Source organism: Haliotis rubra, unplaced genomic scaffold (genome assembly GCF_003918875.1).
Source record: "Haliotis rubra isolate DU_JTF1 unplaced genomic scaffold, ASM391887v1 Scf656, whole genome shotgun sequence".
NCBI lineage: Eukaryota > Metazoa > Mollusca > Gastropoda > Lepetellida > Haliotidae > Haliotis > Haliotis rubra.
This window is the reverse complement of record NW_025767364.1, coordinates 509,263-522,893: the sequence shown is the minus strand read 5'-3', so window position 1 is coordinate 522,893 and position 13,631 is coordinate 509,263.

The following is a 13,631-nucleotide window of genomic DNA, read 5'->3' as shown; positions in this document are numbered from 1 at the left end:
CTCAAATGGAATATGGTTGCATGTCTGACTAAAAATTGTTGCACGTTTTCAAAATGTTCCCTGGGGAAATGTGGTTGGCCCTGAAAAGGGCCGTTTGAAGCAGAGGTAAACGGGGCGAGTTTCAGCCGTCCTAATCGTCCTGGTGTGTTTGCACCTTTCATTAAAGAGTTCTGTGGTGACGTTTGATGCACAGGTAGACGTGTCGGGCATCAGCCGTCCGTATGTCGCCCAGTATAGCTGGCCAGCTCCATCATGTCCCAGGCTATCTTCTCAGCATAGTTGAAATACATGTCCCGGACACCCTCGATGACGGCCAGACGCAGCCGGAGGTGGTATCTGTAACTTCGGCGGTTCACTGCCAGTGCTCTGTCGTACCGGACCTGCGACTCCCCCAGACGCTCATTCAACAGATGGACTTGATTGACAGCCCACTGGAACCTCTTCCGTATCTTCTTCAACTTGGTCTGGCGACGTGTTCTGGATGCGATGGTCATTGTCACTTGTGTCCCGTGGAATGGACGCTGATGATGTGGATCTGAACTGTTGTTTGCGGCATTTAAACTGATTTCCCTGTTGTTTGTGTAGCATCTTGATCGAAGCCAGTGGATTGTAGTTGAGTAGCTGGTGTCACCCTCTGCCATCGTGGACAGTGATGTTTGTTTAATGGTGAGTTAGTGTTGTCTCGCATCAAAGTCAGCACTGGCTTCCCTAAGTGTTGAAGCTGAAGACGCTGAATAAAATTGTTTACATACATAATTTGTACAATGTTTTATTTTAAATGTTCTGCCATGCACTTGCCTTCACTGCTACTGACATTAAGCACAATATCTGTAAAGGTTTACATTTCATGGATATTTTATTCAAACCGATGACTCGGAATATTGTCACCTTTCCTCGTGATTTGAAACAGGTTCGATTAGAGGCATCGAGACACAGGCTAGAAAGTCCCATTTCAGCCAATTTAATTTGTATGATTATTCCATTAATTGTCAGAGCACAAATTTGATTCCTCCGCCCTAACCTTAATGTTGTGTATGTGTTTGTGAACACTATCCCAGTTATATTATACCACGTGTCCTGCATGTGTCACAAGGCACAAATGATAACCCAACTTTACGTGACAGAGTTACCTGCTTGGTGCTTTTGTTTTTTAACAAACCCACAAGTCATTTGGCAACTTTTAACAGTAAATTGTCGCTTTATTGACAAAGCTTACGAATACTAAAGGAATTATTAATATTATATTTTGGAATAAGCTTTTGCGGAAAGAGGACACTCTTGCTCATTTGCAACAGCTTGGTGATGTTTACGCAACAAATTTCCATCGTTATCATCAAAACACCTTTTCTGCTGAATTGTACCGCTGTTTGGTTTAACCATTTATTCATGTGATCATGACGGGATTGGCAAACAAGCATAAAGCATGTTTATATCAATGCCGCTCCCTAACAATAGCACAATAGTATTAATAATAATGATAGCATGGGCGGATCCAGGAATTTCGAAAGGGGGGGTGGGGGGTGTTCAGGGGTTCGAACCCCCCGCTCCGCCAACGCAAAAAAAAATCTTCAATGTGGTCTTAAGTCATTTTCAAGGTGGGGGTGGGGTGTATGTTTCGAACCCCCCTGAACCCCCTCTGGATCCGCCAATGGATAGACAGTAACGTACACATGAACTGGGCGCAAAACATAATGGGAATCTACAAGGACAATACTGACAACATAATGTGTGGCAATTTACAAAGAATCGTTGTAGGCAAGTAGACTCAGTTTAAAATTTAGTAGCTGTTGTGATGTCAAGATATCAGCAAGGCACGGCATATACCACAAAAGTAGGCTAGGTAAATTGCGAGAATCTCTGATATAGTTATGTACAGATTTTAATAGTTCCAGATTTACCTGTTCTGATGAGCCCGAATGACCATATAGAATTGAAGACAAATTAAACCCTCCAGTAAGGAAGTATACATTTAATCTTATGTCGTTAAATGTGGGACAGATGAGGAAGAAATGAAGCGCACCTTCGGTGTGATGCCCGCAGTTACATTCAGGACTATCAGATATATATCTGGTAAACTTATCCCCATTTAGATTGAACCATAGAAAAGTATAAAGTAGATTTCACTGGTGTTGTGTTCTTTTACTTCATTTTTTAATTCTCCAAGAGTAGTTTAAACAATATTTATTCTTGTACTTAAGGCATGCACAGTGGGACTGACAAAGAGGGTTTCCCTTATATTAATGTCTCTCACCAAACGAATACATATTACAACAGGATATTTACATCGGAAAGTATTATACGTTCGTGTAGAAAAAACATTGTGACATACTGATATTTTCACGTAAAACGTTTGCTTAGTGATATAAACTTATGAACAGATTGGATTATTTTTGTTATGCCATGATTTGATAAGTTCTTATGGGCAAATAATACAGTGTTCAAGTTGTGACCATTGACATAGAAGTAGCTTACATGACGAATATCTGCATAATTTGGGGATACATATATAAATAGGTAATGATGTACATCCTCCTACGCATGACCACACGGACTTCGTGACTCATTGACAATCAATCTATCAAATTTATTACCATTTAAGTTGCTGTATCCCAATCTAATACGACAATGCAAAATTTGATTATTTCTGCACAATTTCACTATTGTCAATATGCAATCTGTTTTTGTATTGTTGAATACGATTCGGAATCCTTTATAGCTTCATCGAGATTTTCCTATTCAACAATAGCAGACGGCAAGAAAACCTTTTATATAATTCCGCACGGCAATTCGGAACTTGAATATTGTTAGAATTTCTTGTTTCATAAAGTGATAAGCGATGGCTCGTACGAGGTATGAGCTCCGATAAATATTCGGGCGTCAAATCTGAAACAAGTATAAAACAATTTTATGATTGTACCGTCTTATGTCTAATGAAGTGAACACAGTTTCATTATATAGTGTTTGATGATTTGTACCCTTCACAGCACCACAAATTTGATCGCAGTAATCAAAGATTGGAAGAATAAAGGAAATATACAAAGTCTTTAGACTTTTACTTTGTGCGTTGTTGATGAGTGATTTAAATATAGTCGGGCTTGAGGCGATATGGTTACAGATTAAATGTAAAACAAGTATAACTACTTAATTGGACCTGTATATCGCGCCGACAAGAGCTCCGAATATTGTAATTTGATTGATGAATCAATAGGTAACGCAGTTGATCTTAATATGCAGACAATTATAACCGGTGATTTCAATATTGATATTCTGCATGGCAATAATCAAAAGATAGACTATACACAAAGTTACTACGGCCTTCGACAACTAATCACGGATGCTACTAGAATAACCGCAAAAAGATAAGAAATTTTCTTCGACTGTTCATAGCGATAATTTGATCAATGATAGCAAAGATAAAGTAAATATACATGTATTTAATGAGTATTTTGTTAACCATGCACAGTTGATTATCCTGATAAGGAGACTCCTACACTTGAATGTAAAGTAAAGACTTCACTTGAGTGTATTGTATTGACTACACAAGAAGTAAGAGACATCCTATTATCAGCTGATATTTCCAAAGCCAGTGGACCAGACAAAATAGGTAACAGATTTATCAAAATGATTGTTCCATCCCTTTTTATTCCTCTTACTAATACATTCAATTTATCATTAGCATATTGTAAATTTCCAACAATGTGGAAGGAAGTTCCTGTCATTCCTATTCATAATGAATATATAAACTACAGACCAGTAGCTCTTACCAGCTGCTTATCAAAGGTATTTGAAAAATGTGCTTTTTAAACATGTGTTTAACTTCTTTTATAGGATAATAACGTATTGACCAATTTGCAGTCAGGATTCATGCCTGGGGATGGTACTGTATACCAACTGCCATACTTGTATGATTTTATACTACGTGCATTAGACTATGGCAAGGAAGTCAGGGCAGTTTTCTGTGACATAAGCAAGACATTTGACAATGTTTGGCATATGGGAATCATAGTGAAATTAGAAGCTTATGGTATTAAGGGTAACTTACTTGATTCTAATTCAGATCTAAAGAAAGTCACTGCTGGGGTGCCACAAGGATCTGTACTTGGGCCATTACTGTTTTAGTTTACATAAATGATATCATTGAGGGTATCACTAGTAACATTCGTCTTTTTGTCGATGATACTTCGGTATATGTTATTGTTGATAAGGGATGGTGGGGTAGCCTATTGGTTAAAGCGTTCGCTCGTCACGCCGAAGACCCGGGTTCGATTCGCTACATGGGTACACTATGTGAAGCCCATTTCTGGTGTCCCTCGCCGTAATATTGTTGGAATATTGCTAAAAGCGGCGTAAAACTACACTCACTCACTCACTAAGACTGAAGCTGTTTTATTCACTCGCAGAAATGCCGGTAATCAATTTCCAACTCCTAGACTAAAAATGCAAGGAGTAGACATTACTTAAGTCAGCTACCATAAACACCTAAGAGTAACCTCACAATCAGATTGTAAATGGAACTCCTATATTGGTAAATTAGTCAAAAAGGTTCGTCCATTGGTAAATTGTATACGTAGTTTTAAATATAGATTATTTAAAAAATCATTAGAGCAAATGTACAAGTCATACATATTACCAATGCTCGATTACTGTTCGCACCTTTGGGATAATTGTACTAAAGAAAAAGAAAACATTATTGAAAATCTACATTTAGATGTTCTGCGGATGATTTGCGGATCAGTAAGGGGAACAACTCATGATTTAATTTATAAGGAAGCTAACAACATCACAGTCAAGTGACCATAGATTAAGAAACAGTAACAACATTCAAACTATAAGATGTCGTAGTGATTTGTATAGCAATTCGTTTTTACCGGATACAATAAGACAATGGAATGATTTGCCTGAGAATATGTATGATATTTGAAACTATAGGCCAGTTCAAAAATGTATTACAATCATCAAAACCACTTACTTTTGATATTTTTGATAAAAACTTTGGTACGTGTTTCTGCCAAATTATCCACTCACGCCTCAGACTTGGGTGTAGTGATATGAATGCGCACATGTTTGAACGGCATATTTCGGTTGATCCATTCTGCTCTTGTGGCCATCCCTATGAGGATACTTTACATTACTTCTTTACTTGTCCTAATTATTCCAACATCAGATATCATATGTATTTTTATGTACATGGATATAATTTAAGTTCTGTCTTAAATGGAATCCAATCACAAATAAACTTATATCAATTCTTTTATACTAAAATCTGTCCATACTTATATAATAGATTCGCATAGGTTTGATAAATGATTAATGATGTTCAATACGCAGGTTGCTATACAAACATCACTGTCCACGGTGGCAGAGGGTGACACCAGCTACTCAACACATCATCCACTGGCTTCGATCAAGATGCTACACAAACAACAGGGAAATCAGTTTAAAGGCCGCAAACAACAGTTCAGATCCACATCATCAGCGTCCATTCCACGGAACAGAAGTGACAATGACCATCGCCTCCAGAACACGTCGTCAGACCAAGTTGAAGAAGATACGGAAGAGGTTCCAGTGGGCTGTAAATCAAGTCCATCTGTTGAATGAGCGTTTGGACGAGTCGCAGGTCCGGTACGACAGGGCGCTGGCAGTGAACCGCCGAAGTTACAGATACCACCTCCGGCTGCGTCTGGCCGTCATCGAGGGTGTCCGGGACATGTATTTCAACTATGCTGAGAAGATAGCCTGGGACATGATGGAGCTGGCCAGCTAAACTACGGACGGTTGATACTTGCTACACTTACGTGTGTGTCGAACGACACCCTGACTTTGAAACATCAATCATATTCCACCTGTGACCTCTTTGAAATACTTTGATACTCGTGACATTTAGCTGTGCGTCAAACGGCCCTTTGCAGGGCCAACGAATTTCCCCAGGAGAACGCTTTGAAAACATGTAACCATATTCCATTAGAGAACACTTTGAAAACGTGCAACCATATTCCATTAGAGAATACTTTGAAAATGTGCAACTATATTCCATTAGAGAATACTTTGAAAACATGCAACCATATTCCATTAGAGAATACTTTGAAAATGTGCAACCATATTCCATTAGAGAATACTTTGAAAACGTGCAACCATATTCCATTCCATTAGAGAATTCCATTAGAGAATACTTTGAAAATGTGCAACCATATTCCATTAGAGAATACTTTGAAAATGTGCAACCGTATTCCATTAGAGAACACTTTGAAAACATGCAACCGTATTCCATTAGAGAACACTTTGAAAACATGCAACTATATTCCATTAGAGAATACTTTGAAAATGTGCAACCATATTCCATTAGAGAACACTTTGAAAACGTGAAACCGTATTCCATTAGAGAACACTTTGAAAACGTGCAACCATATTTCATTAGAAAACACTTTTAAAAGCATAATTATATTAGACCCATATAACACACTGAAAACATCATATTCAACCAGATAACCATTTGAAACGTGCAACCATATTCCACTTGAGAACACATTGAAACGTGTAACACATTCCGTCACAGATATAACTGGTTACATATTTACATAGCAACAAAGTACAAGCGTAGAAGGAATCCTGAGAAATATTTCCGTGACATGATAGTCAGTAAAATAGAGGATTTGGTATAACGTCACTCACTCACTCACTCTCACTCACTCACTCACTCACTCACTCACTCACTCACTCACTCACTCACTCACTCACTCACTCTCACTCTCACTCACTCACTCACTCACTCACTCACTCACTCACTCACTCACTCACTCACTCACTCACTCACTCACTCACTCACTCACTCACTCACTCACTCACTCACTCACTCACATTCCGAAGAGCATTGGCGAGTGCTTCATAAGAAAACAACATGATTACTGATTCACCATGGCTATACTGGTACGTTACCATCTGACCCGTGAGGATGCGGACTAGAACTGGTCTTCAGCAACCCATGCGTGGCGACTAACGGGATCGGGTGGTAGAACTCGCTGACTTGGTTGACAATTGTCATCCTATCCCAATTGCGTAGATGTTGATCATTGGATTGTCTGGTCCAGACTCGATTATTTACAGACCACCGCCATATAGCTGGAATATTGCTGAGTGCGGCGTTAAACAAACCAGCCAACTTCACCCTCGAGAGGATCAGTGTAATGCAATCTGTAGTACCTGACGTACACACTCCCCACATCACTTCCTCATACCACGTGACATTCAACCATAAATTTCCTTAACATTGGATTACATGATTGTGCGCTATTTTTAAGAAAGACATATACATGTAGTATATTCTTTCAGACATGTATTATTCTTTCAGACATATGTTATATTGTTTCAGATATATATTATATTCTTTCGGACATATATAATATTCTTTCAGGCATATATCATATTCTTTCAGACATATATCATATTCCTTCAAATATATATTATATTCTTTCAGACAAATACCTTTATAGCGAACTCCAACAGACCACTGAAATTAGTTCGTTATATCCGTAGTTCGCTATTCACCTTTTTTATATGATAATATAAGGTTTATTCGGGACTTTTAAAACAGTTCGCTATAGCGGTCAGTTTGTTATATCCGTGTTCGTTATAAAAGTATATATTACATTCTTTCAGACATAGTTTATTCTTTCAGACATGTATAATATTCTTTCAGACATATATCATATTCTTTCAAAACGGCGTGAATAATTATTTAAAAGGCTTGTCTATCCTGTCGCAGAGATCAGCGCGGTATAGAGTCGTCCTACTGTATATCTCCTTTAAGGAAGTGGGTGTCCTCATCGAAGTCATACTTGACTGTGTCATGTTTATTTATGTATATAAGGACGTTTATCTATTTATTGTAATCTTAGACTCTCATGACCCGTTTTCGGGTGGCTCACTTTTACACTGGGTTTACACTTTTTACACTTAACCATATGTATTTTATGTAAAAAATTGAGGTGAGGCGTTAATAAATAATCTGTCTGTCTGTGTTACAAATGGGATGTGCAACAACTGGCGTGCAACCGAGACACCCATTCAACAAGGTCGTTCTCTGCTTCTAATCTCCACGTTTAGCTGACTGACTACTGCCACTGTATATATGTATTTTACTTTTCTGAGATGCGTGAGTGAGTTTATTTTTACGCCTCTTTTAGCAATATTAAAGCAATATCACGGCTGGGGACATCAGAATGGCTTTCACACATTGTACCCATGTGGGGAATCGAACCCGGGTCTTCAGCGACACAAACGAACGCCTTAACCACTAGGCTACCAATGTAGGGAATGGATATCTTCGGAGCCGAACACACGGTAAAAAACGTGAAAGTACTTAACAGTATTCGACGTTAACTGAAGTGGCTCCAACAGAATCCCCCCGCATGCAACAAGACCAGTGGAAAGAAGAAGAAACTGTCGGGGAGCAATAATGAAACAATGACACTTCTACATGTTACAGTCAATGTTCAATAGTAACGAACAAGCCCATTTAAAATGAAAAGGCGCCCCAGGGAGACCAGAGATTCAGACCCGAACCTGGGGAAATCTAGACTTGCTTTATTTAGGGCTTTAGCACTGTAGAGAGGGCTTGGCTGTAGGGAAAATAATATGGTTCAGGGGCTGTGAGACAGACTAGTGTTTAGCCTAAAGCACCGCCTGTGTGGTCCCTTTTATGTATCATATTATATGTACAGAGTGTGTGTGTGCGCGTGCGCGCGTGCGTGCGTGCGGAGAATGGTTCTTTGCCACAAGCTCGTGTAATAGGAACTCCACTGTATATTACACAGTTTATATTTTTGTATAGCACCTCTTAGGTCATCAAGGCCGGGTATAGCGAATATGTTACGACATCAAAGTGTTTTACCGTTTATACTAAACTATGGCACCGATAAAAGTAATCTTTTTCTTCGAGTTTGCATATTCTCAACACAATACTACAATCGGTTGGTTTTTTTTCTGCTTCTTTTCTACCGGTACGTTTCAGTTAAATATCAGCCTCGCATTATCGCAAACAACTGGTTTAATTTTGGTTTAAATTCTGAAGCAAACGGAAAGATATTTCCAGAAGTTTCCTGAACGGTTCTTTTATTGGTTATACACAAATTACATATCGAGAAAGGAAGATGCGATGAGGATTAAATGAAACAAACAATCGAGATTTGTTTGTTTGGTAGTTGTTTAACGCCGCATTCGAGCCTAGACCAAACAATCCCGTGATCAACATCATGAGTATCGATCGATGTTAAAACGTGGGTGGAGCATGAGGAGTAATATGTGTTTACCAAAGGGTGATATTGGGCGTTATAGTTCGGAGAAACAGAGTTCACTCAGTGTCGTCGTTAGTTTTAAAGATGATGTTTCATATATTTATGAGCGCTTCCGTAAGAATCGATCTCGCACACGAACTGTCTTGCAACATTGAGATAACATACTTATACGATTTGAGTTAAAAGGTAACACTATGGCCGAAAGGATGACCTATGAGAAAAGATCGCCGGTGTTAAGGGGTGATGATGATGATGATGATGATGACGACGACGACGACGACGACGACGACGACGACGACGACGACGACGACGATGATGATATAGAGATTTAACGTGCGCTTTCCGACATAAAGCATATTTCACTCACGGGCCCAACAGGCCATTTAGTGTTTGATTGAAAGAGTGCTGATTTGACCGAAATATGTGGCAAACTGAAGGGGGCGTTAGGGGTGCATAATTTAATATGTATGAATTTTGAATTTGGAAATTTGCCAGAAGTTGTAGGGGACCTATGGGATGGTTTGGTTGGTATTTGTTTTGTTTGTTTATTTTTGTTTTGTATTATTATTTTTGAGTTAGTACCAGTTGGTTATGTGGGATCATAAGCGACCTAAAAAGCTGGTTTTGATCAGAAAAATGCCTAAGGCTTTGAAGGTTTGGGTGTTAATTAGTGGGCTTAGGGACCGTTAATAATTTATGGCTGGGGTTGGGGAGAGGGAGTGGGGGTTGGCAGCGATGATGATTTTTATGGAGAAGCATTTACAATGTGAATTACCCCCCCTAAATTATATGTACAAAATAAGTGACACCCCCCTGCATGTCATGTACAAACTCAAACTCCCCCTCCCATAATTTCTAAGCATAAATTTAAACATATTTTTATGTACAAAATTGATGTACCTCCCTAGTACATGTGTAAAAATTGATGACAACAACAACCCCAGCTCCCCAGAACAAAATGGGTGACCCCTTTAAAATCATCATCATACACACACACACACACACACACTAAAGACATAAATTATGAACGGTCCCTTAGGAGTGCGTGTAGTGTTAGGTGTGAGTTAGTGAAAAGGGAGAAACGATTGCGTATTTGCCAATTTGTGAAGCATATTACTTCACACCTCTCTCCCCGCTGATAATCATCCCTGACTTCAGTCAAGGCGACCGGTGGTGGACAGCGTGCAATGGGTCATTAAGCTGACAGTGTCATTCGGGGCTCTCCGCGTCACGGTTACAAGCAGGGCTTTCCCAGCGTCACGTGGGGCATGTGACACCCGTGACACCTCTCCTCTCTACCCCCTCCTCCTCAGTGTCACAATGGTGTATAAAGGTCCCAAACACACCTTGGGTTTCATCATATGTCCTCTTTGGCCATAGTGAAATAATCCGGATTATCAAACGAATCATCAGGTGGAATATATCCTACAGTCTTTGAACATCTGCGATATATATCCCTAAACATGTTTTCAATTACCATGGATACCGATGAAATATTCGACCTCTACAGCAGCCTGTACGAAGCTGAGAGAAGGTTTAAGTCCGCCTGCACTCAAATCGCTGTGTTGGATGCTCGGCTGGAAGACGTGAGAGTTCGGTACGACCGTGCTGTCCGAAACAACCAGAAGCAGTTCCGAATGTTGTACCGCATCCGCATAGCGACCATACAGGGAGTGAGGAACGCCTACCGGGAATACGCAATGGAAAAGGGCACCGAGATGGCGAGATTGAACAGCGCCCTCCGATCACCAGACTGGTAGGGGTTCGCTCATTCGGGCTTCTTCGGTTTGCCTCTGTCGGACTGAGGCGGAAAGAGTCGAGTGTTTCCAACTTCACTNGGAGGAAAGAGGAACACTCAAAAAGGCTCTTTTCAGAGCCAAGAAATATCACGAAAGAATACTTTGTTAACACACAACACCCATTTTACTCACGTGATAAAGCTACTATTGTAGTTGACGGTATTTATTCAAGCCTGTCTTGCTTTGATTCGGCAATAGCTGAGAAACGTTCGTTAAATAACACGTGCTCTGCATTGCTTGAAATACATAATGTTAAAAAGAAACCTAGGTACACCTTAGATACACCTGGCAAGATACATTGCAATCTTAGAGACGTAACAATTTACCTAATGCATTGTCAAGTTATATCCCACTTCTTCTACACTCTACACACATCGTGCTGTTCATACATCGTAAGAACACAGTTCTTGAACCATAATTTATGGTCTTCCGTCAAGTAATATCAATCTGAACTAATTTTCCGAGGTTTTCATGGACAACACTTGTCAATGATGAGTTGGAGATTTTACGTGCGTTTTCCCACATGATGCTTGAATTTTACCCTCAATTCATTAATCATCTAACGAATAATGAGCGAATAGTGTACCCATTTGTAAATGATCCAGTTAGGTTGTATACAAACTTCCCTGTCTATATATGGTGTAAACATGTACAGTGTTCAGCAATTGATTTTAAAAAATTACGCCAGGTCATTAGATAACATACTGTAGTGGTTGTTTATTTCATATTGTACACACAAGTTGGGACTTTAAAATTGTTTGTCATCCCAATTCCACAAAAGAGAGTTGACCGAATATGCAAAACACACAGACCACCTTATACACAGTAACAGAAGACTGACACGGTAAAACGTACCTGCATATACACAATGTACATGACCTTTTAACACAAGAAGCAATAATTCTAAGAGTCTTCGCTGAAAGACCAAAGGCGACGACAGTATACTTTATTAGACGGTAGTGTACACTTTTGCATTACGTCACACTGTATTGACGGCACCACGCCATTCTAGTCTGCCCCCTCGTGGTCAAACGTTTTTCTGGTAACCGACGTCACGATGAATGTCAGTTGTCAGTGGCCATTCGTCACCACTCGCCCCTTTCCGTAACCTCCAAGAATATTCGGCTTGTCCCGGAATAACACGAGTTGGTCACGAATGGTCAGTGGCGTATATGGCCGAGTACAGTCTCTTACTGTACGAATACCTCCGGAACGCCCCTTTTCTTGGTTTGCAGTTGCTTCACTCGGCTAACATCACTGATGGAAACATTACGATTAACCTTTTCGGTTCCATGCTTCATCTCGACTTACAATTACACAGCGACACGGCAACGTTTGATAACTAGGCCTTGTTCACAGTCCCACAATGCATCCGTGGAACGTCGGGGGACTGGCCAGCTTTATCTTGATGTACTGATCTTATCTTATATTGGAAGTGTAAATGCTTTATAAATATTGTCACATGTGGTTTACGATAATCTCAAATTTAGTTAAAAAACTACAGAGAAGATATTTAATCCGAATGTAAACCGTCTTCACACTGTTTATCATTTGTTTTCTTGGTAACGTGCGTCTTAACGTAGGGGGCAGATGCGTAAATAGAATAGCACGTCAGTTTTCCCTGAACGAGCATTGTTAAATTAAGCCCCCGTTTTGTTTTCTGCTTTAGATTTATTGTCGGTAAGTATTAAATTTGGCATCTTAGAAAAGAAATACATTTCGCTCTACCCCCATGTGTGTAATAAAGTACAGTTTTCTCCTGAACTATTGTAACGTTATTTAAAGCCCTCGGACTCAAGCGTCCTTGCACTTTAATTATAATATATAGTTCAGGCTTTAATTAGCATCAGTTGTGAACACTGAAGTTCATTAACGCCAATATACTCTCCGCTTGTTCTTACACGTGTTTGTGGGTAATGGATGTCAGCTGTGTATAAACACAGACAAAATCCCATCAACCAGATAGGTTTCCTTCATAGGAAGGATTAAGACCAACCCTTTGTTTACATAATTAACGCCAGTATACAAGTGATTTCAAGTACATCAAGCAACTTATTGTTGTTGCTGTCATTAATTGAAACCAAATGACTGTTTCCAAGAATTGGAATTTATTTTTTTAAGCGGTGGTTTAAAATTGAACTCTTAAATTGATATGGATCCACGCATGTAAGCACTGACGTGTGTACAGAGAGAGGCATTTAACAGAACACACACACGCTCACATGAAATTGGACATTTATATATTATTACCATACCTACAAAACTCAGGGGTTCAGATTTTTTTTTAAAAAGCCACTTGCCACCGGGCAAGTGACTTGTCCTGACTAATTTTCCACTTGCCCTGATTTTATGACATCATTATGATGATGTAATTATGACAGAAGAAATCAACATTTTATTTGATGTTAATGTTTACTGTACTATTTATTAAAAAGTGATAAATAGCAAAGAAAGATAACTCTACTGTATTATCATTGCGAAATGTAATAGCTACATTTTGAGCAGATATGAAATTAAATCCAAGTTTGTTTGTGGTTTGAAA